Source organism: Bos grunniens, chromosome 8 (genome assembly GCF_055505025.1).
Source record: "Bos grunniens cultivar Pamir isolate PY7600 chromosome 8, Bosgru_T2T1.0, whole genome shotgun sequence".
In the NCBI taxonomy this organism is placed as follows: Eukaryota; Metazoa; Chordata; class Mammalia; order Artiodactyla; family Bovidae; genus Bos; species Bos grunniens.
The window spans coordinates 65,535,906-65,559,769 of NC_141172.1; the positions used below are offsets into that span (position 1 = coordinate 65,535,906).

Consider the following 23,864-nt stretch of genomic DNA (forward strand, 5'->3'; position numbering starts at 1 on the left):
TGGTAAGCTTTGAGAGAAATGGCTCCAATTTTGAAAGTCCTACTGTAAGTGAAATATTATCAAACAACATTGCCAGCTACAGAGAAAATGTTCATAAAAGAGAGTTAATCAATGTAACAAACTTCATTGTTGTTTTATGTCAGGAAATTGTCACAGCCACCTCAATATTCAACAACCACCACTCTGATCAGTCAGCAGCCATCAACATCAACGCAAGACCCTCCAAATGATGATGACAGGCTGAAAGTTCAGATGATGGCTAGCATTTTTTAGCAATAAAGTATTATAAATTAAGGTAAGTACAATATATTTTGGGGCGTCCCAAGTAGCTCAGTGGGTAAGGATTCAGCCTGCAAGGCAGGAGATGCAGGCAGATGTGGGTTTGATACCTGGGTTGTGAAGATCCCCTGGAGGCAGACATGGCAACCCACTCCAGTATTCTTGCCTGAAGAATCCCCATGGACAGAGGAACCAGCTGACACAACTGAGCAACTAAGCACAGCACAGCACTTTCTCAGCATACCTAGGACTAATCACAGTCTCCTTGACTTTTCCCTAGGTCCTTCACTTCTTCTCAGCTTGATTTACTTGTATTCATAAACACATTAAATGATTTAGAAATACACAATGGATTAATTTCTTACTAAGAAAAATCCAGACTGGTGATTCCCATGTTGGAAGGGGTAGGAGAGGGATAAAGTGGGTTAGCAGATGTAGGCTCTTATATATGGAATGGATAAGCAACAAAGTCCTACGGTATGGCACAGAGAACTGTGTCTAATATGCTATGATAAACCATAATGTAAAAGAATATTTTTTAAAAAGAATGTGTATATCTGTTTAACTGAGTCACTTTATTATATAGCAGTAATTAACACAACATTGTGAATCAACTATGCGTGCATGTGCTCAGTCGTTTCAGTCCTGTCTGACTCTTTGCAACCTGATGGATCACAGTCTGCCAGGCTACTCTATCCATGGGATTCTCCAGGCAAGAACACTGGAGTGGGTTGCATGCCCTCCTCCAGAGGATCTTCCCAACCCAGAGATAGAACCGGTGTCTCTCACTTCTCCTGCCTTGGACAGCAGATTCTTTACCACTAGTGCCACTCAATTTAAAAAATAAAATAAAAGGGAAAAAAAAATCCTAAAATCAGTTTGACTCTTCTGTTAGTTTTATGGCAGGAATTTAATTTTCTTTATTGGGTTTTCAAACCGAAAGCGCAAAGGTTTTTTTCCACCAACACTTCAAGGACATGAGGGTAGGCAAGTAGTGAAAGCTTTCCTACCTAGAGAGCAATAGAGGCTCATAAGGATAGTCTCGGGTCTCCAGGAAAAACTAACAGAAAACCATTAGAAGCACATCTCCATTTTCTACAGCCACTTGAATAATTTAACTTCTCTAAAATGGTTCAGAACTGGCACTTTGAGGACAGTGAATGACTGTCATTGTGTGTTATGACATATCCTCTCTTGATTTGCTCATTATGAACTTGGTTTAATTTTAGATCTTCGCAGTTGTCTTATTTATCTTCATTTTTCCTGATCATTTGTCCTAAGTTTAAGCCATTCTATTTTTCTCTTGGTACATCTGTCACCTGTGAGTTTTCTTTTTCTCATTTTCGAGTTTCATATCCCTAATCAGTGTCTCGCCTGCCTTGGTCATGAGCTTTGATAGTCACGAGAAACTTTTGGCATTTTCTCTTTTGTTATGTGTGAAAGAAAGCAAGCTCTTAATATTCTACCAAAATGCAGTCACAGAATGAGAGAGACTAGGAGTCTATGAAACTCTGTACCTGTTTTGTTCTTTTAAGGGTTATCCTTTCTGGTGTTTTTGTGAGATTTTATCTTTTCCAATTTGAAAATATCCAGACTTCATTGGTGGTCCAATGGGTAAAACTCTACACTTCCATTGCAGGGGGCACAGGTTCACTCCCTTGTCTCAGGGAGATAAGATCCCATAAGCTGTATAGCACAAACAAACAAAACATACCCAAAGAAGTGTCCATACTCCCTGACGTGCCTGCCAAGCCTTCGGGAGTTCAGTAAGTACTTGTCTACTAGCTGAATGAGTCTTTAAAAGCACCCGCAGTAAGATAAAGTTTATCTTATCTAACTCAAAATTGTTTCTACTTTAATATTCAGTTGTTTTCTTTTAATTACCTTTAGTAGTTTCCTTCAGTTTTTCCAGTTCAGTTCACTTCAGTCTCTCAGTTGTGTCTGACTCTTTGTGACCCCATGAATTGCAGCACGCCAGGCCTCCCTGTCCATCACCAACTCCCGGAGTTTACTCAAACTCATGTGCATCGAGTCAGTGATGCCATCCAGCCATCTCATCCTTTGTTGTCCCCTTCTCCTCCTGCCCCCAATCCCTCCCAGCATCAGGGTCTTTTCCAATCAGTCAACTCTTCACATGAGAGGACCAAAGTACTGGAGTTTCAGCTTTAGCATCATTCCTTCCAAAGAAATCCCAGGGCTGATCTCCTTCAGAATGGACTGGTTGGATCTCCTTGCAGTCCAAGGGACTCTCAAGAGTCTTCTCCAATACTACAGTTCAAAAGCATCAATTCTTTAGCACTCAGCTTTCTTCACAGTCCAACTCTCACATCCATACATGACCACTGGAAAAACCATAGCCTTGACTACATGGACCTTTGTTGGCAAGGTAATGTCTCTGCTTTTGAATATGCTATCTAGGTTGGTCACAACTTTCCTGCCAAGGAGTAAGCGTCTTTTAATTTCATGGCTGCAGTCACCATCTGCAGTGATTTTGGAGCCCAAAAAAATAAAGTCTGACACTGTTTCCACTGTTTCCCCATCCTATTTCGCATGAAGTGATGGGACCAGATGCCATGATCTTAGTTTTCTGAATTTTGAGCTTTAAGCCAACTTTTTCACTTTCATCAAGAGGCTTTTTAGTTCCTCTTCACTTTCTACCATAAGGGTGGGGTCATCTGCATATCTGAGGTTATTGATATTTCTCCTGGCAATCTTGATTCCAGCTTGTGCTTCTTCCAGCCCAGCATTTCTCATGATGTACTCTGCATATAAGTTAAATAAGCAGGGTGACAATATACAGCCTTGATGTACTCCTTTTCCTATTTGGAACCAGTCTGTTGTTCCATGTCCAGTTCTAACTGTTGCTTCCTGACCTGCATATAGGTTTCCCAAGAGGCAGGTCAGGTGGTCTGGCGGTCATGTATAGATGTGAGAGTTGGACCATAAAGAAGCCTGAGGGCTAAAGAATTGATGCTTTTGAACTATGGTGCTGGAGAAGACTCTTGAGAGTCCCTTGGAGAGCGAGATCAACCAGTCAATCCTAAAGGAAGTCAGCCCTGAATATTCACTCGATGGACTGATGCTGAAGCTGAAGCTCCAATCCTTTGGCCACCTGATGGGAGGAGCTGAGTCATTGGAAAAGACCTTGATGGTGGGAAAGATTAAGGGCAAGAGGAGAAGCAATGATGGGATGAGATGGTTGGATGGCATCACTGACTCAATGGACATGAGTTTGAGCAAACTCAGGGAGATAGTGAAGGATAGGGAAGCCTGGTGTGCTGCAGTCCATGGAGTTGCAAAGAGTTGGACATGACTTAGCAACTAAATGACAACAAGGTCCCTTCACTGTACTTAGACCTTTATTCCCACTTGTCTTATACTCCTTAGTTTTTGTTCAGGTTAGTATTTAAGTGTTTCATAGTCTCATCATGATGGCTGGATGGCATCACCAACTCGATGCACATGAGTTCGGGTGAACTCCGGGAGTTGGTGATGGACAGGGAGGCCTGGCGTGCTGTGATTCATAGGGTCGCAAAGAGTCGGACGTGACTGAGCGACTGAACTGAACTGAACTGAGTCTCATCATAACGTGTGGAAACTTACTTTTTATTTTTATGCTGTTCTATGTTCTGAGGACTTCCCTGGTGGCTCAGATGGTAAAGGAGACCCGGGTTCGATCCCTGGGTTGGGAAGATCCCCTGGAGAAGGAAATGGCAGTCCACTCCATCTATCTTCATATAGATAGCTCTGTGATAGCTCTGCTTCCCTGAAAATCAACTTAACTGCTAACATTGCACGGGGTGGGTAGTGCAATCTCAGAGAAGTAGGAGACAGGATAAAATAAAGCAAGGAAGAAGGAAGAGTAAATAGGAAGTATTATTCATCAGACCAGCATTTGTCAATAAGTTCAACCAATTCCTCAATCACAGGATAATTTTAGAAATTCCAATTATACCACAACTTCTCAGAACAGTATGGAAAAGAAGGAGAAGAATTCATCTGCTGATTTCTTATTATTTTCTTTCTCCTACTGGTGTTGACTCATTCAAACATCCAGATTACATCATCCAGACACTAAAGGCAGCCATGGAGGCCCACAGCCACTGTACCTATTGAATCTGTCCTGCCAGCACTCAGCATAGTGATCTTTCCTGCCCAGCTGGCCCCATGGTGCAGAGCCTCTCCAACTCTAGTGATTGATGATGGTGGCAGCATCAGCAACCTGGAACAAATCATTTGAAGCCAATTTTCTGAGCAAGCAAGGCTAGTGCTCATTAGCTGGGTCTCACATAATAGGAAAAAAAAAAAAAAAACTTGGTAGATCTTTGCACACTGCCTTTATCAATTTTTCATGTGGCACCAACTTGCTCTTCAATATCATTTTTGTGCATTTTTCCTTCCTCACCCATGAAGCTCTGTTCAGGGGAAGTCCCTCCCCCTATCATGACCCTGATTCTGTTTCTAACTCTCAAAAGCATCTCCTTGAAGTCCATTGGCCTAACTTACACTTTCTTTTCTCTGTTTAATCTGTTCTAACTTCCTTTGACAAAATTCTGAAAAGCTTTCCTGCAAATCTATCTTTCACCAGCTGATGCATCTGCCCTGTTCCGTCTTATGCACCTGAGGGGTCAGAATACTGACCTTGTTAACTTATCCAACACTCCATAAATTAGTCTGCAACTGTTGGACATTGGGATCAATTACATATTTCACTATTATAAATAATATCTAATATTTATATTTGCACATATATATATTTGCACAAATGGGTTATTTCCTTAGGATATGCTCCTAAAAGTTAAAGTGCCATGCCACTGGAAAAGTTACCTGATGTTGACTTTTCTCCCAAAGGCATATGCTTATTCAGATTCTTGACAATATAAAGCATTTAAAGTGATCTTGTCAAAAGTATTTGATAAAATAGAAAGTAGAAAAAAGATATACTCATTGGTAGGTAGTAAAAAAGGATGAGTTCTCTTAATCATTCATTTATTCATGCATTTATTGACTAGCCTTTAAGAGGAGACCTATTTTGTAAATGACTTTTAGATGCATTCACCTATGTGTCTAAAATTTTATGTTGTGTTTTTACTTGCCCTAGAAGCACTGGATACTTGCATCACAAATAGGTAAAACAGTAAATTTCACATTGTTGAATAGAATTCAGAGCATTATCAACTTTCTGTTAGGAGAGAAAATTTCTATAACCTGATTTTCTTTTTTTGGTAAAAAGTCCATAAAGGTTCTCCTCCATAAAAATTTACTCTTTAGGGGTCATGAAGCTACGCTCTGTATAATTTCAGAATTCTAACATACTATGTTTATTGCATTTATCATCCAACAGATGTGCTAGTACCTAAAATCTGGCAGTGAATATGTATCCTGGGGGTTTAAATTCTTTAGTTTTTAATATAAGATTTTTAGTTTATGTTTACCTTCCAGCACAGAATTATATACCAGATGTTTGCCATAATTCCACTTCATTTTGCTTCCTTTTATCTCTACCAATATTTTAGCATTAAATTGCATCTAACTAATTTGGAAATATTTTAATCACATCAGACTTAGTTGTTAAAAAAAAAAACTTTCATAAAAAAGTGTTCTCTAAAATATAGTAATGAATACATAGGTGTAACTATGTCAAATCTGAAGTCTTCTATGCCAAATGGGTCCTCATACAACCGGATAAATTCTTGGACAATTGCTGTAAGGCCTTATATCATAAATGATTTTTTTAAATTACTAACAATCTCCCATCTTATCCAAAACTTTAATGTTTGATTGTAAACTGTTTACCCTTTCTTCTTCTCTTTTGAGCTCACATTATCTCAGACTAGCATTTGTTCCATATTTTCTCAGTAAATATGAAAGGAAAGGCAAAAGTTTTTACCAAAGGTAAAGCTTATTTTTTCATATGTTATTTAGCAACAAAACACAAAAATGTGTAGCAAATTATCCTGGTGGTAAGTTGTTGAGCCTGATAGTCAGCACTTTTTCTTTATATTAATGTTTTACTCTTTGTATTAATGTTTCTACACAGTGGATTAAGTAAATATGAAACCAAAAAATGCTAAGACTTCAGATGTTAAAGTGGTAGGATAAGAAGACTCTGCCTGTTCTCCCAAAAATATATCCCATATAAAAGGAAATAGGAAGAAGAAATATAAATCTATGTTCAATAAAAATAGATATCTACCAAACTGAAGCATAGAATATGAGGACTAGAAGGTAGTGAAAATCAAGCAAGGACAAATTAGGAGCACTCCGATAGCTGCAAATTTCAAAACTGGCACATTCAGATCTCCAAAAAGAGGTGATTCAGCATGAATGTCAAAACCATCAAGCTCTTACTTTGAACAAAAGGAATAATGTAAATAAGCTGGCAGCATACATTTTCTTAGAATTGGCTGATGATGCAAAGTAGCAGAATAGAAAAGGCTGAATGAATACCTACAAATATGCCATATTTGCAGGAAACATTCTGTCCCACTGAAGGCAACACAAAGAAAAGTAGACACTGTTGAAAATACAGTGAGAGATCTGGATTTATCAGTAAGAAATGACAAATGAGACCAAAATGAAATAAGAAATAATTGACTTGAATGTACTAGAGCACTCCAGTTCCAGAAATGAAAGAAACAGTGTAGTTTAAAAACCCACATGCTATAAGAGATCTGGATACTGAATATATTGTCCTGTCTCGGAAGAGATATGAAAACTACACACACACACACACACAGTATATCTGGAACTAAGACCATAAAATCTAAAATGGAATTATTTTGTACAGTTTTAAAAAGCCTCCTGATGTTCCTTGCCTCCTAGTATTCAGACTCTTGTATTCAGACTCTTTCATATTATAGTGAGGTTGATCTATATTTAAAAAAAAAATAGCATATGGTATAAATGATGATATGTCATTTCTGATATGTCACTTAGGATATAAACTATTCCCATTTTCATTATTCTCTTCCTCTGTCTCTCTCTCCTTCTCCTTCTTTTTCCCTCCCTCTCTTATCACTCACTGTGAGAAAAACAAATTGATATGTTATTAATATAATCAGTCCTATGGAAAGGCACACATGTTAAGGATCCAAAATCTCTGGCCACAGTCAATGGGGAACTGAGGACTGTTAAAAATCAGTGAGTGAAACTGAAGTATATTCACCAGCCCCAGTCAAGCCTGGAGATGACTGCATTCCCAGATGAAAGGTTGACTGCAGTCTCAGGAGAGACTGTGAGCCTGAACCATACAACTAAGCCACATGATTCGTGTTTCTATTTAAAGCTGCTAGATTTTAAAGTAAGTTTTCATGAAATTGTATGTGACTAATACAATTGCAAATGGAACACAGAAAAGGAAAAGATCAACAAACAGGTCCAAAGTAAGCTATCTAAAATAAAGCACGGTGGGAACAGGAGAAAAGACTGAAAAAAAAAAAAAAAAGAAAATCACTTCCTCAAATCTTCAAACAAAACATTAGTAATTTAGAAAAATATCAAGTAATCTAATGTATGTGCAATTTGGAGCCCCAGAAAAAAATTGTGGTTGAGAAGTGACAAAAAATTTAATAAATGGCTGAAGATATTCAAAATTTCAGGAAAATACATATCCTCAATTTCAAGAAGGTCAAAAAAGATCACATAATTTTTTTAAAATCTGTAATTAAGTCATTTATGGTCAAATTGATAAAAAAGCAAATACTAAGAAAAACTTCTAAAAGCAAGAATAGAGGAAAAAGATTTAAAATACAGAAAACCAACTATGAAAAATGGTAGCTGAGCATCTCAGAAACAATGCAAGTCAGAAGCAAAAGAGTGACATTTCTAAAATATTAAAAGAAAAAAGTCAACTTAGAATTGAATTTTCAGCACAAAAACTCTTCAAATTTGAATTAAAATAAACATTTTTCAAATACATGAATGTTAAGAGAATTCCTTTAGGAATTCTGCATTTTAAGAAATTATAAAGAAGTTTGTCAAGCTGAAGTGAAAGTATATCAGTTGGAAACAGATCTAGGAATGGTAAATAAGTAGATAGTTTTATGAATTGTTTTTTCATTTTATTTTCAAAAAAAATTTTTTAACCATCTTATTTTTTTTAATATATTTATTTTAATTGGAGGCTAATTACTTTACAATGTTGTATTGGTTTTGCCATACATCAACATGAATCTGCCACAGGTGTACATGAGTTCCCCATCCTGAACCCCCCTCCCACCTCCTTCCCCATACCATCCCTCTGGGTCAGCCCAGTGCACCAGCCCCAAGCATCCTGTATCCTGCATTGAACCTGGACTGGCGACTTTCATATATGATATTAAACATGTTTCAATGCCATTCTCCCAAATCATCCCACCCTCTCCCTCTCCCACAGAGTCCACAAGACTGTTCTGTACATCTGTGTCTCTTTTGCTGTCTCGCATACAGGGTTATCGTTACCATCTTTCTAAATTCTACATATATGCATTAGTATATTGTATTGGTGTTTTTCTTTCTGGCTTACTTCACTCTGTATAATAGGCTCCAGTTTCATCCACCTCATTAGAACTGATTCAAATGTGTTCTTTTTAATGGCTAATACTCCATTGTGTATATGTACCACAGCTTTCTTATCCATTCATCTGCTGATGGACATCTAGGTTGCTTCCATGTCCTGGCTATTATAAACAGTGTTGCGATGAACATTGGGGTACACGTGTCTCTTTCAATTCTGGTTTCCTCGGTGTGTATGCCCAGCAGTGGGATTGCTGGGTCATAAGGCAGTTCTATTTTCAGTTTTTTAAGGAATCTCCACACTGTTCTCCATAGTGGCTGTACTAGTTTGTATTCCCACCAACAGTGTAAGAGGCTTCCCTTTTCTCCACACCCTCTCCAACATTTATTGCTTGTAGATGTTTGGATAGCAGCCATTCTGACTGGCGTGAAATGGTACCTCATTGTGGTTTTGATTTGCATTTCTCTGATAATGAATGATGTTGAGCATCTTTTCATGTGTTTGTTAGCCATCTGTATGTCTTCTTTGGAGAAATGTCTGTTTAGTTCTTTGGCCCACTTTTTGATTGGGTCATTTATTTTTCTGAATTGAGCTGTAGGAGTTGCTCGTATATTTTTGAAATTAGTTGTTTGTCAGTTGCTTCATTTGCTATTATTTTCTCCCATTCTGAAGGCTGTCTTTTCACCTTGCTTATAGTTTCCTTGGTTGTGCAGAAGCTTTTAATTTTAATTAGGTCCCCTTTGTTTATTTTTGCTTTTATTTCCAATATTCTGGGAGGTGGGTCATAGAGGATCCTGCTGTGATTTATGTCAGAAAGTGTTTTCCCTATGTTCTCCTCTAGGAGTTTTATAGTTTCTGGTCTTACATTTAGATCTTTAATCCATTTTGAGTTTATTTTTGTGTATGGTGTTAGAAAGTGTTCTAGTTTCATTCTTTCATAAGTGGTTGACCAGTTTTCCCAGCACCATCTGTTAACAAGATTATCTTTTCTCCATTGTATATTCTTGCCTCCTTTGTCAAAGATAAGGTGTCCATGTTTAAAGTGAAAACAATAAAATTGTACTTGGGAGTTTCTGTCTAAATTTGAAGTAAAATATATGGCCCAATGGCACACAGGGCCAGAATGTGGGCAGGTGGGATTGTTTTATTGTAAGTTTACTATCCTATAAAGTTATATATCGATAATATTATTTAAAGATAGGATAAAGTAAGTTAAAGATGCATATTGCACTCTTTGGAGTACAGAAAAAGAAGTAAAGAAAGAAGTATATATTTGGTATTTTTTAACTGCTCTCCTCCCAATCCCTTCCCTGATTTGACCAAGGTATTGAACATAATAACTCATGCTCTCAATCTAGCACTCTAGTCCCTAGTCCTAAAGAGAACAGAACACGATATTATTAAACTGTTTTTGTCTATTTTAACCAGTCTGGGGTAGCTGAAGGACATACAAAGGCACTTGTCCTTGTTTTGCCTAACTCAAAAATCACTCAAAGAATTACTTAAAAACTCAGTAAGGCAGATTAACAGCACATGGCCACCTGGGGAAAAAATATATCTTGAGACCAAAAAATAAAGCACTGATAGACTGGAAGGAAAATCTAGGAATAGAGTCTCTTTGGGAAACTGCAATGTTTAAAAGCACACATGTATAAGGAAATATGAGCTACCCTGGTGGCTCAGAGATACAGAAGCTGCCTACCAATGCAGGAGATGTGGATTTGATTCCTGGGTCAGGGAGATCCCCTGGAGAAGGAAATGGCAACCCACTCCAGTATTCTTGACTGGGAAATCCCAAGGACAGAGGAATCTGGTGGGCTACAGTCCATGGGGTCACAAACAGTTGGGACACAGCTTAGCAACTAAAAAACAACAATAATAAGGAAATATAGGAAGATGTACACATGCCCAGGGCAATTATTATGCTTAGAAAACACCTTAAAAGACTCTTAATTTTCACCTCTGGCTGAAGTGAAAGTTAAAGCAAAATTGGAAACTAACTAGATAAGAATCAAAGGAATGTCTCATCACAGAACCAATTTATTTAAAAAAATGGGCTAGAGAATTTTTTGTTTTCTCTTTCCTTCTCTTCTACATTTTTTCCTCCTTTTCTTCCTTCTCCTCCTCTTCTTTTTCTTCTTCTCTCCTGGTCTCTCTCCCGTGATTTAAAACATGTTTCAAAACACTACTGAAGAAAAACTAATGGAACATAAACTTTAAAAACTGAAAACAAAAAGTGAAAAAATACACAGACTCTCAAACATAGTCTAGAAAAGTTATTAAACCAACAGCTAAATCCTATAACAAAAAACAAAAAGAAATCCTAAATAAGAGAAAAATATAATTTCCTAAATTATCACATTATATTACTCAAAATTTCATTTCCAACAAGAACCAAAAAATTATAAAGCATGAAAAAAAAAAAAAAACAAGACAATGTGAAACATTCACAAAGGAAATATCTGGAATTACCTCCTTAGGAACCACAAACATTGGACATATTAGACAAAGATTTTAAATCAATTGTCTTAAATATGCTCAAGGAACTAAAGGAAATCAGGAGACTGATGCTTGAAAATAATAGAGAATATCAATAAGGAAATAGTATCAAAATAAAACAAACATAAATTCTGAAGCTAAAAAAAACAATAAGTGAAGTGAAAAAACTAAAGGATTTCAACAGTAGATTTTTTTCAAGCAGAAGAAAGAATCAGTGAACTTAAAGACAGAACAATTGAAATTATCAGTTACTCAATGATTCAATCATTACTCCTCTGAGAGGAGGAAGAAGAAAAATAAAGAAAAATTAACAGACTTTAAGAGACTCTTGAGACAAGTGTACCAAAGTATACATGACAGACATCCCAAAAAGAGAAGAAAGAGAAAGGAACAGACACAGTATTTGAAAAAAATAATGACTAAAAGCTTTCCAAATTTGGTAAAAGACAAAAGTTTATATATTCAATAACTTCAATGAACCCCAGTAGGATAAACTCAAAGAGGTCCCCACTGAGATGGATTACAAATAAATTGTCAAAAGCCAACGAGAAAGAGAGAATCTCAAAAGTAATAGAAAAAAAGGAACCCATCAAGGAAAATAGATCTTCAAGATTAATGGTAGTTTTTTCATCAGAAATCTTTAAGGCCAAAAAAGAATACAATGTCATTTTTTAAGTGCTGAAGTGGGGAAAAACTGTCATCAAAAACTCTATGGCTGATAAAACTGTCTTTCAAAAATGAAGGAGAATTAAAAACATTCCTGCACAAACAATGCTGAGGGAGTTCATTGTTTACTCACTTTCCTACAAGAAATGCCAAAGGGAGTTCTTCAGGTTGAAATGAAAAGACACTAGACAATAAGTGTCTAGGTCATATAAAGGTCATAATAAGGTCATACAAAGAAAGCACTTTAGCAAAGACAATTACATAGGTAAACTTAAACGTCAATATTATTATATTTTTGGCTTATAACTCTTCATTTTATTTCCTATAAGACTCTTATTGTTTGCATAAAACAATAATCACAAAGCTTACTATACAATGTATAAAAATGTAATTTTAGACAGTAACTTCATAAGAGGAAGCAGAGCTATATAGGATCAGAGATTTTATATCCTACTGAAGCTAAATGACATGAATTCAAATTAGATCATTATAAATAAGTATGTTAATCATAATTTTAATGGTGACCACTAAGAAATAACCTAAAAATATATGGGAATGAGATGAGAACAGCAAAAAATTTTACAAAATATGCACTCTACCTCCTCTAGGAGGTGATGCTTAATTCCTTCTACCAACATCTCTTCCCAACTTCAATATAAATTGACTCAGCAAGTTTCCTCCAAAGAACAGAAAGGGAAGGAACAGAGACAGAAAAAAATAATTTTACTGTGACTAAGCCTGGAGAACACTACCTTGGCCAGATGATCAAGGATAAGTTCAGTTCAGTTGCTCAGTCGTGTCCGACACTTTGCGACCTCATGGAACAAGATTCCCTGTCATCATCAACTCCCAGAGCTTGCTCAAACCCATGTCCATCGAGTTGGTGATGCCATCCAACCATCTCATCCTCTGTCGTCCCCTTCTCCTCCTGCCTTCAATATTTCCCAGCATCAGGGTCTTTTCCTGATGAGTCAGTTCTGCACATCAGATGGTCAAAGTATTGGATCAAGGATAATATCGTCAATGACATTTTACGATCATGGACCCCCTGACTGACTGACTTGTCTCTTCAGTCATGTCTGACTCTTTGTGATGCCAAGACTGTAGCCCTCCAGACTCCTCTGTACATGGGATTCTCCAGGCAAGAACACTGGAGTGAGTTGCCATGCCCTCCTCCAGGGAATTTTCCCAACCCAGGACTTGAACCTACCTCTCTTATGTCTCCTGCATTGGTAGGCAAGTTCCTTACCACTAGCCCCACCTAGGAAGCGTTCACATGTGCAGTAGTCTTCCCCAAAATTTATAATCTCAGTCCAAACATGAGAAAATATAAAACAAACTCATATTGAAGGAATCTCTATAGCATACCTGACCAGCACTTCTCAAGGTCATCAGAAACAAGAGAAGCCTGAGAATCTGCCTCAGGTCAGAGGAAACAAAGGAGCTATATGACAACCAAATGCAATGGTTTTTTTTGTTTGTTTGTTTGTTTTTAATTTATTTATTTATTTTAATTGGAAGCTAATTACTTTACAATATTGTAGTGGCTTTTGCCACACATTGACATGAGTCAGCCATGGGTTTACATGTGTTCCCCATCCTGAATCCCTCCTCCCATCTTCCTCCCCATCCCATCCCTCTCGGTCATCCCAGTGCACCAGCCCTGAGCATCCTGTCTCATGCATCAAACCTGGACTGGTGATCTGTTTCACATATAATTACATGTTTCAATGCTATTCTCTCAAATCATCCCACCCTCACCTTTTCCCACAGAGTCCAAAAGACTGTTCTTTACATCTGTGTCTCTTTTGCTGTCTCTCATATAGGCTCATTGTTACCATCTTTCTAAATTCCATATATATGTGTTAGTATACTGTATTGATGTTTTTCTTTTTGACTTACGTCACTCTGTATAATAGACTCCAGTTTCATCCACCTCATTAGAACTGATTCAAATACATTCTTTTTAATGGCTGAGTAATATTCGATTGTATATATGTACCACAGCTTTCTTATCCATTCATCTGCCGATGGACATCTAGGTTTCTTCCATGTCCTGGCTATTGTAAACAGTGCTGCGATGAACATTGAGATACACATGTCTCTTTCAATTTTGGTTTCCTCAGTGTGTATTCCCAACAGTAGAATTGCTGGGTCATAAGGCAGTTCTATTTTCAGTTTTTTAAGGAATCTCAACACTGTTCTCCATAGTAGCTGTACTAGTTTGCATTCCCACCAACAGTGTAAGAGGGTCCCCTTTTCTCCGCACCCTTTCCAGCATTTATTGTTTATAGACTTTGATAGCAGCCATTCTGACTGGCATGAGATGGTACCTCATTGTGGTTTTGATTTGTATTTCTCTGATAATGAGTGATGTTGAGCATCTTTTCATGTGTTTGTTAGCCATCTTTATATCTTCTTTGGAGAAATGTCTGTTTAGTTCTTTGGCCCATTTTTTGATTGGATCATTTATTTTTCTGGAATTGAGCTGCAGGAGCTGCTTATATATTTTTAAGATTAATTCTTTATCAGTTGCTTCATTTGATACTATTTTCTCCCATTCTGAAGGCTGTCTTTTTACCATGCTTATAGTATCCTTCCTTGTGCAAAAGCTTTTAAGTTTAATTAGGTCCCATTTGTTTATTTTTGCTTTTATTTCCATTACTCTGGGAGGTGGGTCATAGAGGATCCTGCTGTGATTTATGTCAGAGAGGGTTTTGCCTATATTTTCCTCTAGGAGTTTTATAGTTTCTGGTCTTATGTTGAGATCTTTAATCCATTTTGAGTTTATTTTTGTGTATGGTGTTAGAAAGTGTTCTAGTTTCATTCTTTTACAAGTGGTTGACCAGTTTTCCCAGCACCATCTGTTAACAAGATTGTCTTTTCTCCATTGTATATTCTTGCCTCCTTTGTCAAAGATAAGCTGTCCATAGGTGTGTAGATTTATCTCTGGGCTTTCTATTTTGTTCCATTGATCTATATTTCTATCTTTGTGCCAATACCATACTGTCTTGATGACTGTAGCTTTGTAGTATAGTCTGAAGTCAGGCAGGTTGATTCCTCCATTTCCATTCTTCTTTCTCAAGATCACTTTGAGTATTCGAGGTTTTTTGTACTTTCATACAAATTGTAAAATTATTTATTCTAGTTCTCTGAAAAATACCATTGGTACCTTGATAGGGATTGCATTGAATCTATAAATTGCTTTGGGTAGTATGCTCATTTTCACTATATTGATTCTTCCAATCCATGAACGTGGTATATTTCTCCATCTATTTGTGTCATTTCTGATTTCTTTCATCAGTGTTTTATAGTTTTTTATATATAGGTCTTTTGTTTCTTTAGGGAGATTTATTCCTAAACACTTTATTCTTTTCATTGCAATGGTGAATGGAATTGTTTCCTTAATTTCTCTGTTTTCTCATTGTTAGTTTATAGGAATGCAAGGGATTTCTGTGCATTAATTTCATATACTTCCACTTTACTATATTCAATGATTAGCTCTAATGTTTTTCTGGTAGAGTCTTTAGGGTTTTCTATGTAGAGGATCATGTCATCTGCAAACAGTGAGAATTTTACTTTTTCTTTTCCAATCAGGACTCCTTTTATTTCTTTTTCTGCTCTGATTGCTGTGGCCAAAACTTCCAAAACTATGTTGAATAGTAGTGGTGAAAGTGGGCACCCTTGTCTTGTTCCTGACTTTAGGGGAAATGCTGTCAATTTTTCACCATTGAGGATGTTTGCTGTAGGTTTATCATATATGGCTTTTATTATGTTGAGGTATGTTTCTTCTATTCCTGCTTTCTGGAGGGGTGGTTTTTTTTTTTATCATTAATGGATGTTGACTTTTGTCAAAGGCTTTCTCTGCATCTATTGAGATAATCATATGGATTTTATCTTTCAATTTGTTAATGTGGTGTATCAGATTGATTGATTTGCAAATATTGAAGAATCCTTGTATCCCTGGGATAAAACTCACTTGGTCATGATGTATGATCTTTTTAATATGTTGTTGGATTTTGTTTGCTAGAATTTTGTTGAGGATTTTTGAATCTATGTTCCTCAGTATTATTGCCCTATAGTTTTCTTTCTTTCTTTTTTTTTTTTTTTTGGTGGCTTCTTTGTCTGGTTTTCATGTTAGGGTGATGTTGGCCTCATAGAATGAGGTTGGAAGTTTACCTTCCTCTGCAATTTTATGGAAGAGTTTGAGTAGGATAAGTTCTAGCTCTTCTCTAAATTTTTGGTAGAATTCAACTGTGAAGCTATCTGGTCCTGGGCTTTTGTTTACTGGAAGATTTCTGATTACAGTTTCAGTTTCAGTGCTTGTGATGGGTCTGTTAAGATTTTCTATTTCTTCCTGGTTCTGTTTTGGAAAGTTATACTTTTCAAAGAATTTTTCCATTTCTACCAAGTTGTCCATTTTATTGGCATATAGTTGCTGATAGTAGTCTCTTATGATCCTTTGTGTTTCTATGTTGCCTGTTGTGATTTCTCCATTTTTATTTCTAATATTGTTGATTTCATTCTTCTCCCTTTTTTCTTGATGACTCTGGCTAATGGTTTGTCTATTTTATCTATCTTCTCCATAAACAAGCTTTTAGCTTTGTTGATTTTTGCTATGGTCTCCTTTGGTTCTTTTTCATTTATTTCTGCTCTAATTTTTATGATTTATTTGCTTCTACTAACCCTGAGGTTCTTAATTTATACTTTTTCTAGTTGCTTCAATTGTAAAGTTAGGTTATTTGATTTTTCTCTTGTTTCTTGAGGTAAGTTTGTATTGCTATGAACCTTCCCCTTAGCACTGCTTTCACTGAATCCCATAGGTTTTGGGTTGTTGTGTTTTCATTTTCATTCATTTCTATGCATATTTTGATTTCTTTTTGGATTTGTTCTGTGATTTGTTGGTTATTCAGAAATGTGTTGTTTAGCCTCCATATGTTTGTATTTTTAAGTTTTTTATTTTTCCTGTAGTTGACATCTAAACCTACTGCATTGTGATCAGAAATATGCTTGGAATGATTTCAATTTTTTAAAAATTTACCAAGGCTAGATTTAAGTGCCAAATATGCTACTGGAGATCAGTGGAGAAATAACTCCAGAAAGAATGAAGGGATGAAGCCAAAGCAAAAAAACAATAGCCAGTTGTGGATATGACTGGTGATAGAAGCAAGGTCGATGCTGTAAAGAGCACTATTGCATAGGAACCTGAAATGTTAGGTCCATGAATCAAGGCAAATTGGAAGTGGTCAAACAGATGGCAAGAGTGAATATTGACATTCCAGGAATCAGCAAACTAAAATGGACTTGAATGGGTGAATTTAACTCAGATGACCATTATATCTACTACTGTGGGCAGGAATCCCTTAAAAGAAATGCAGTAGCCATCATGGTCAACAAAAGAGTCCAAAATGCAGTACTTGGATGCAATCTCAAAAACGACAGAATGATCTCTGTTCGTTTCCAAGGCAAACCATTCAATATCACGGTAATCCAAGCCTGTGCCTCAACCAGTAATGCTGAAGAAGCTGAAGTTGAATGGTTCTATGAAGACCTACAAGACCTTTTAGAATAACACCCCAAAAATATGTCCTTTTCATTATAGGGGACTGGAATGCAAAAGTAGGAAGTCAAGAAACACCTGGAGTAACTGGCAAATTTAGCCTTGGAGTACAGAATAAAGCAAGGCAAAGGCTAATAGAGTTTTACCAAGAGAACACACTGGTCATAGCAAACACCCTCTTCCAACAACTCAAGAGAAGACTCTATACATGGATATCACCAGATGGTCAACACCTAAATCAGATTGATTATATTCTTTGAAGCCAAAGATGGAGAAGCTCTATACAGTCAGCAAAAACAAGACCAAGAGCTGAATGTGGCTCAGATCATGAATTCTTTATTGCCAAATTCAGACTTAAATTGAAGAAAGTGGGGAAAACCACTAGACCATTCAGGTAAGACCTAAATCAAATCCCTTATGATTATACAGTGGAAGTGAGAAATAGATTTAAGGGACTAGATCGGATAGACAGAGTGCCTGATGAACTATGGACGAAGTTCGTGACATTGTACACGAGACAGGGGTCAAGACCATTCGCATGGAAAAGAAATGCAAAAAGGCAAAACGGCTGTCTGAGGAGGGAGATCTTACAAATAGCTATGAAAAGAAAAGAAGCAAAAATTAAAGGAGAAAAGGAAAGATCTAAGCATCTGAATGCAGAGTTCCAAAGAATAGCAAGGAGAGATAAGAAAGCCTTCCTCAGCGATCAATGCAAAGAAATAGAGGAAAATAACAGAATGGGAAAGACTAGACATCTCCAAGAAAATTCGAGATCAGTTCAGTTCAGTTCAGTTCAATCACTCAGTCGTGTCTGACTCCTTGCGACCCCATGAATCACAGCACGCTAGTCCTCCCTGTCCATCACCAACTCCCAGAGTTCAACCAGACTCATGTCCATCGAGTCGGTGATGCCATTCAGCCATCTCATCCTCTGTCGTCCCCTTCTCCTCCCACCCCCAATCCCCCCAGCATCAGAGTCTTTTCCAATGAGTCAACTCTTCGCATGAGGTGGCCAAAGTACTGGAGTTTCAGCTTTAGCATCATTCCTTCCAAAGAAATCCCAGGGCTGATCTCCTTCAGAAATTAGAGATACCAAGGGAATATTTCATGCAAAGATGTGCTTGATAAAGGACAGAAATTGTATGGACCTAACAGAAACAGAAGATATTAAGAAGACATTGCAAGAATACACAGAAGAACTGTACAAAAAAGATCTTCATGACCCAGATAATCATGATGGTGTGATCACTCACCTAGAGCCAGACACCCTGGAATGTGAAGTCAAATAGGCCTTATAAAGCCTCACTATGAACAAAGCTAGTGGAGGTGATGGAATTCCAGTTGAGCTCTTTCAAATCCTGAAAGATGATGCTGTGAAAGTGCTGCACTCAATATGCCAGCAAATTTGGAAAACTCAGCAGTGGCCACAAGACTGGAAAAGGTCAGTTTTCATTCCAGTCCCAAAGAAAGGCAATGCCAAAGAATGATCAAAATACCGCACAATTGCACTCATCTCACATTAGTAAAGTAATGCTCAAAATTCTCCAAGCCATGCTTCAGCAATACGTGAACCGTGAACTTCCTGATGTTCAAGCTGGTTTTAGAAAAAGCAGAGGAACCAGAGATCAAATTGCCAATATCCGCTGGATCATGGAAAAAGCAAGAGAGTTCCAGAGAAACATCTATTTCTGCTTTATTGACTATGCCAAAGCCTTTGACTGTGTGGATCACAATAAACTGTGGAGAAGTCGTCAAGAGATGGGAATACCAGACCACCTGACCTGCCTCTTGAGAAACCTGTATTCAGGTCAGGAAGCAACAGTTAGAACTGGACATGGAACAACAGACTGGCTCCAAATAGGAAAAGGAGTATGTCAAGGCTGTATATCGTCACCCTGCTTATTTAACTATATGCAGAATACATCATGAGAAACGCTGGGCTGGAAGAAGCACAAGCTGGAATCAAGATTGCCAGGAGAAATATCAATAACCTCAGATATGCAGATGACACCACCCTTATGACAGAAAGTGAAGAGGAACTAAAGAGCCTCTTGATGAAAGTGAAAGAGGAGAGTGAAAAAGTTGGCTTAAAGCTCAACATTCAGACAACTAAGATCATGGCATCTGGTCCCATCACATCACAGAAAATAGATGGGGAAACAGTGGAAATGGTGTCAGACCTTATTTTTTGGGGTTCCAAAATCACTGCAGATGGTAATTGCAGCCATGAAATTAAAAGACGCTTACTCCTTGGAAGGAAAGTTATGACCAAACTAGATAGCATATTAAAAAGCAGAGACACTTCTTTGCCAACAAAGGTCAATATACGAGTCAAGGCTATGGTTTTCCAGTGATCATGTATGGATGTGAGAGTTGGACTGTGAAGAAAGCTGAGCGCCAAAGAATTGATGCTTTTGAACTGTGGTGTTGGAGAAGACTCTTGAGAGTCCCTTGGACTGCAAGAAGATCCAACCAGTCCATCCTAAAAAGATCAGTCCTGGGTGTTCACTGGAATGACTGATGCTGAAGCTGAAACTCCAATACTTTGGCCACCTCATGCGAGGAGTTGACTCATTGGAAAAGACCCTGGTGCTGGGTGGGATTGGGGGCAGGAGGAGAAGGGGACGACAGAGGATGAGATGGCTGATTGGTATCACTGTCTCGATGGACATGAGTTTGGGTAGACTCTGGGTGTTGGTGATGGACACGGAGGCCTGGTGTGCTGTGATTCATGGGGTCACAGAGTCAGACACGACTGAGTGACTGAACTGAACTGGAGATTTATGGCCCATATTGTGATCTATCCTGGAGAAGTTTCCATGTGCACTTGAGAAAAAGGTAAAATTCATTGCTTTGGGGTGAAATGTCCTATAGATATCAATTAGGTCTAACTGGTCCATTGTGTCATTTAAAGTTTCTGTTTCCTTGCTAATTTTCTGTTTAGTTGATCTATCCATTCATGTGAATGGGGTATTAAAGTCTCCCACTATTATTGTGTTACTGTTAATTTCCCCTTTCATACTTGTTAGCATTTGACTTACATATTGCAGTGCTCCTGTGTTGGGTGCATATATATTTATAATTGTTATATCTTCTCCTGGGATTGACCCTTTGATCATTATAGTGACCTTCTTTGTCTCTTTTCACGGCCTTTATTTCAAAGTCTATTTTATCTAATATGAGTATTGCTACTCCTGCTTTCTTTTGGTCTCCATTTTTCATGAAATATCTTTTTCCAGCCCTTCACTTTCAGTATGAATGTGTCCCTTCTTTTGAGGTGGGTCTCTTGTAGACAGCATATATAGGGATCTTGTTTTTGAATCCATTCCGCCTGTCTTTGTCTTTTGGTTGGGGCATTCAACCCATCCACATTTAAGGTAATTATTGATAAGAATGATCCCATTGCCATTTACTTTGTTATTTTGGGTTCAAGTTTATACACCTTTTCTGTGTTTTCTGTCTAGGGAAGATCCTTTAGCATTTGTTGAAGAGCTGGTTTGGTGGTGCTGAATTCTCTCAGCTTTTGCTTGTTTGTAAAACTTTTGATTTCTCCATATTTGAATGAGATCCTTGCTGGGTACAGTAATCTGTTGTAGGTTTTTCTCTTTCATCACTTTAAGTATGTCCTTAAATGCAATGTTCTAAGTTGGACTGCATCCGGGAATAGAAGAGTACACTAGTGGAAAAACTGATGGAATTCAAATAAAGTCTGTATTTTAGTTAACAATATTGTATTATTGACATCTTAGTTTTGGCCAAAATGTACATAGTCATTAACATCTGGAAAAACTGGATGAATGATATAAGGCTACACTTGGTCAGTCAGTTCAGTTCAGTTGCTCAGTCGTGTCTGACTCTTTGTGACCCCATGAACCACAGCCCTGTCCATCTCCAACTCCCGGAGTCCACCCAAACCCATGTCCATTGTGTCAGTGATGCCATCCAACCATCTCATGCTCTGTCATCCCCTTCTCCTCCTGCCCTCAATCTTTCCCAGCATCAGGGTCTTTCCAAATGAGTCAGCTCTTCACTACACTTGGTACCATCTTTATAATTTTCCTGTAAATACAAATGTATTCTAAAATTTAAAAGTCTTTAAAAAATGGTTTAGCATCAGAGAAAAGGATGGACTTCCTATGAAAAGGAACAACATATGTAAAGACTAGAAGGAAATGAAAATGTGTCTTGTTCATATAACCATGAGGAAAATGCTTTGTTGGAATAGAGAATGCATAAGAAATAGGTGTGGTATTTGAGGTGATGGAGAGTTTTGAAGGCTAGACTGAGTAGAATGTGGCTGAGAAGATCAAACACTATACTCTGGTGAAGACAGAAAGCAAGTTCAGGCCTGGCCAAGGAGTGAGATTTCTCCAGGTATCATAAATCTCTCAAGACAACTTCCTCTTCATCACTCAGCTCACCCATCCAAAGATACCTGTTCTCTATCATATGCCAGGCTCCGACTGGGCAGGGGGACAGAAGGACAAAGCCTTGTCCCCTAGAGCTACAACATCTTGGCAGAGCCATACAATCAGGCCTGAGTCAAAGTGACCAGGATGGGAGTTTTCCTGGTGGTCCAGTGGTTAAGAATCTGTCTGCCAGTGCAGGGGACACAGGTTTGATTTTTGGTCGGGGAAGATCCCCTATGCCATGGAGAAACTAAGCCCATGAGCTGCAAATACTGAAGCCTGAGCACTTAGAGCCATGCTCTGCAACAAAGAAGCCACTGCACCACCCACAAAGAGTAATCTTCACTCACCGCAACTAGAGAAAGCCTGAGAGCAGCAATGAAGACATAGTGCAGGCATAAATACATAATTAAAAAAATAAAATAAAATAGCAAAAATAAACATAGGGTCTGTCATCTTTATTTGTGAAGAAAGTAACCGGGATGATGGTGTGTGTGTTAGCATGGAAGACAGCGGGGTGAGGAGCCAGGCTGCTGCTTCCTCCCTCCCAGGGAGGACTTCCCAGGGGAGGTGACGCCTGCACAGAGACATGAAGGATGAGCAGGAATTGGACAGGCATACAAGAAGGAGAGGGTTCCTGAGAAGGAAATACTATGATGTACAAAGAATGGGGTTTGATGTTGACTTGAGGAACTATAAGCAGTTTGCAGAAGACTCTCACTATGGTTCCAAGAGAGAAAATGACCCAGTCTCCCTTGATAAAGTAGAATGACACAAAATGTATTGAATATTTTGTACAGGCTAAGAACAAAATCTCACATTAATCACCTGAAACAATGCGTTTTAATATTAGGTAAGCATTAGGGAAATGATCTGAATTTCATTGACTAAAATAAAAAAAAATTCAAGCAATTGAAAAACATAAAAGAATTTAAAGCAAAACACTTCACACATGGAAACTGACTCCCACAGGGGAAGAAGAAAAGAGATGGTAAGTCAGCAGTATTTGAGGAAAATTTGCAACTTTGCTTAAATATAAGTGCTTCATTGTTGTTTTTCAGTTGTTCAGTTGTGACCAGCTCTGTGACCCCATGGACTGCAGCATGCCAGGCATCCCTGTCCTTCACTATTTCCTGCAGTTAGCTCAAAGTGCTTCATGGTGGGGTGTTTTTGCTAAGTGACTTCTACCTAAATATAAGTTAATAAAAGTTGGAGAAGCTAAGGTAAGAGTACTTGAGCAGCTTGAATGTAAAATAATAATAAATGCAAAACTCAAACCTTGTTTTTAGATAAAGACCCCAGAAAAAATACTAACTGGGTTTCACTATGATTATTGACCAGAAAACCATGTCCATGCCACCTTGGAGTCCTTCCCCGGACAGCCCTCCAGCCTCCCAGCTTGTGCTAAATCAGGCTCAAGCATACAGCAGTCACAGTGAGGAGCACTCAGATTCAATACAGCACACATACCTACACACATCCCAGAGCACAGACAAATCCAAAACAAGCCAGTAATTAAGTCTGGAGAGTCAAGCGATCATCATCTGAGGTTCATAAGCATCTGGCAAGCACATTGCCAGTGACAGCGCATCCAACAACAGCTGTCACTTGCTGTAATCAGTTTGGCATTATCTTTAAATCTCTGAGAACACTGAGTGACCAATGCAACCTTCTGTGACAGATCGCAAGAGACAAGCCCATGGTATTTTGATGGGAAGAAATATCACTCTTTACATTGAAGTTATTGTTCTTGTTCAGTTGCTAAGTCGTGTCTGACTTTTTGTGACCCCATGGACTGCAGCACGCCAGGCTCCTCTGTCATCCACTGTCTCCCAGAGTTTGCTCAGATTCATGTCCATTGAGTTGGTGATGGACAACTCAACACCAATTGAGTTGGTGATGAGTTGAGTTATCTAACCATCTGTCACCCCTTCTCCTTTTGCCTTCAATCTTT

At 38.0% G+C, this 23,864-nt stretch overlaps 1 long non-coding RNA gene across 1 annotated transcript in view; it reads left to right on the plus strand.

Annotated features, from left to right (window-relative positions):
- The first annotated feature begins 162 nt into the window (after positions 1-162).
- Positions 163-23,864, plus strand: part of LOC147367286 (uncharacterized) — a 34,274-nt gene continuing 10,572 nt past the window's right edge. Inside the window, exon 1 of the long non-coding RNA XR_015169180.1 lies at positions 163-295. This is a non-coding gene — a long non-coding RNA (uncharacterized LOC147367286). The remainder of the gene's footprint in view (positions 296-23,864) is intronic.